The sequence below is a fragment of the Helianthus annuus genome, chromosome 3, assembly GCF_002127325.2.
Source record: "Helianthus annuus cultivar XRQ/B chromosome 3, HanXRQr2.0-SUNRISE, whole genome shotgun sequence".
NCBI lineage: Eukaryota > Viridiplantae > Streptophyta > Magnoliopsida > Asterales > Asteraceae > Helianthus > Helianthus annuus.
In genome coordinates, this window is record NC_035435.2 from 67,533,094 (window position 1) to 67,536,567 (window position 3,474).

Below are 3,474 nucleotides of genomic sequence, written 5' to 3' on the forward strand. Positions count from 1 at the left end.
TGCATCACAATAAACCACAAAGTCATCCGTGCCCTCTGGCAATGAGAGGATAGGTGCACTGCAAAGTCTATCCTTTAGGTGCTGAAAAGCAGTCTCCTGGGGCTCTCCCCAGCGATAGGTAACACCCTTCTGTGTCAGTAACGTAAGCGGCTGAGCAATCTTCGAGAAATCCCTGATAAACCGTCTGTAGTAACCTGCCAGACCCAAGAATTGGCGTATTTCTGTCGGTGTACGCGGTGCAGGCCAGTTCCTGATCGAATCTACCTTGGATGGATCGACATGGATCCCATCCTTGTTCACCACGTGGCCTAGAAAGTGGACTTCACGAAGCCAGAAGTCGCATTTAGAAAACTTAGCGTACAGCTGTTCCTTCCGAAGGAGTTCCAAAATCAGGCGAAGATGCTGCTCGTGCTCCTCCTGACTCTTGGAGTAAATCAGGATGTCGTCGATGAACACAATGACGAACTTGTCGAGATAGGGTTTGCACACCCTGTTCATAAGATCCATAAATACCGCAGGCGCGTTCGTTAATCCGAATGGCATGACAAGAAACTCGTAATGACCGTAACGAGTTCTGAAAGCTGTCTTGGAGACGTCCTCATCCCGGACTCTCAACTGATGGTACCCAGACCTCAAGTCTATCTTCGAGTAGTAACACGACCCTTGCAATTGGTCGAATAAGTCGTCTATGCGTGGAAGAGGATAACGGTTCTTCACCGTCACCTTGTTGAGTTCACGGTAGTCGATGCACATCCTGAACGTACCGTCTTTCTTCTTCACGAAAAGCACTGGAGCTCCCCAAGGCGAAGAGCTTGGTCGTATGAAACCCTTTTCCAAGAGTTCCTGCAGTTGCTTTGACAATTCCTCCAATTCTGATGGAGCCAGACGATATGGTGCGCGAGCTATGGGTGCTGCTCCCGGAGCGAGCTCGATCTGAAATTCGACCTGACGATGAGGCGGTAAGCCTGGTAAGTCTTCAGGAAACACCTGAGGGTAATCACGTACAATCGGAATATCCTCCAATTTCTTTTCCTTCGTCGATGCATCTGAAACTAGTGCCAGAATGGCAGTGTGCCCCTTACGTAAGCATTTCTGAGCCTTCAAGAAAGAGATGATGCCCACCACTGCACCACTCTTGTCGCCTTGAACTTCTAGAGGTTCCTGACCAGAACGAGGAATGCGAATAACTTTTTCGCTGCATAAGATTTCTGCCTGGTGTTGGGAAAGCCAATCCATCCCAATCACGACGTCGAAGCTACCCAAAACTATGGGAATGAGATCAATGGAGAAGGCTTGACCAGCTAGGATAAGATTACAACCCTGAACTACGTGCGTGGCTTCTAGACTTTTACCGTTAGCTAACTCTACTACATGTTTGGTGGGTAAAAGTGTTGGTGCACGTTTTAGCAGTTGACACATTTTCACAGACATATAGCTTGTATCCGCACCCGAATCAAATAAAACAGTAACGTAAATATTGTCGAGGAGAAACTTACCCATAACAACGTTGGGATCGTTCACTGCGTCGCCTCGACCTAGCACAAAAGCACGACCACGAGCTTCATTGCCGTTGTTGTTGTTGTTTCCACCATTGTTGTTCCCGTTGCCCTGGTTGTTATTGTTGTTGCGGTTCTGGTTCAACTGAGGGCAATCGCGTTTGAAGTGACCTTCAGCCCCACACTGGAAACATCCCCGGTTTCCACGCTGTGGCTGCTGCTGCTGCTGCTGGTTCTGTGGAGCTGGTTGCTGAGGCTGCTGATTCTGATTCGCAGGACGAGGGCTCCTACAATCTTTGGCCTCGTGACCCATCTTGAGACACCTTTGACAGCGACCCTTGTTACATGGGCCGTGGTGATGCCTGTTGCAGTTGTGGCACCTGGGTTGACTACCCTGATATCTCCTCTGTCTGTGACCACCAGAGGATTGCTGACTGGGACTCTGATAATGGTCGATTTTCTGTTGCTGAGCTTGTGGCTGAACAGATGCTGAACCTTTACTAGAATCTCCATCCCATTTTCTTTTACTGTCACCAGATGTAGCAGGAGTAACTGAGGTGGTGACGTTAGCAATAGCATTAACACGCTTGGGCAGTTTATTCTGATCAACTGCCTGATCGGTGATACGGTGAGCGAGACGTTGAATTTCCTGTATGTTTTCGAGGTTAGCCGACGTCACGTGGCTCTGAATTTCTGGCGCCAATCCCTTGAGGTACAACTCAATGCGCTTGTATGGAGGGTCCACCATAGTTGGACACAGAACGGCCAGCTCATTGGACCGTTTGGTATACGCTTCGATTTCCGATCCAACCATTTTCAAGTTATAAAGCTCATCTTCCAGCTTGTGTATGTCTTCCCGCGTGCAATACTCACGCTTGATGAGTTCCTTAAAGTCGTTCCATGGGGTGGCGTTAGCAGCTGCCAACCCTAAAATCTGCACTTGTGCGTTCCACCAAGTGAGCGCAATCCCTTCAAGTGTGCCAGTGGCGAACTTCACCCTGCGAGCCTCAGGGCATTCGCACATTTCGAAAACCGACTCGAGCTTTTCAAACCAGTGGAGGAGTCCAACTGCTCCCTCTGTGCCACTAAACGAGCTAGGACGACATTCCATGAAGTTCTTGAAGGTGCACCCAGGCTGCTGCTGAGCGGGTTGACCTGCTTGGGCGGCTGCAACTGCCGCAGCAATGAGAGCCTCTAGCTGGGCTTGAGTCATGTTAATTCGTGCGGCCATTGATCTTCATAGTAACAAGTAGCATACATAAGAATGGTTCGCGAGTAGGGCGATGACAGAAAAGCGTAGGCATATAGGTGTTCTCATGAAATCAAAGCATGTGTATCTAAGCGTAATGCGAGCAAAGTTCTAAGCAGTTCTAGCAAACAGGCAATAAACATAACATAACCCTTATTACCTAGGATGTCGAGTCTTGCACGTGGAGCGAAGCGTCGTTGTGGATCGTTGAGAGCACTGTTCTGGTTATAGTCCGGTTTTAATAAAAACGTTTTCCCATATTAAAACCTAGTTCTCTATAACCAATGGCTCTGATACCAATCTGTCACACCCCCAAAATCCACCCGCGGAATACCACCGCTTGGGAGCGTGACTGACCAGGATCAAGCCATCAATCATATCAAACATAGCATTTAATATAAAAGTAATTAACGTAAGTCTCCATGACATGATTGATGTTTCAAAACCAAATACTGTTTTAAGTAGCGGAAGCATAGTAAAGTAAATCCAAATAGTTTTACGAGTTATGAGTTCAACATCATCACGATCCATCTGCCCACAACGACCTGCTCTTCCCTGTGCAAGCTCCAAGTATACCTAAGGTCCTGCAAGGCATGCAGCAAATAATCAACAAACTAGTTGAGCGAGTTCACAGAAAGTAAGTTCATTGTGTAATGCATAAGTATAGCTAGTGGGGGCTTCCCATACTAGTGTGTAATAAAGGTGGGGGCTTCCCATGTTCATCCTGGT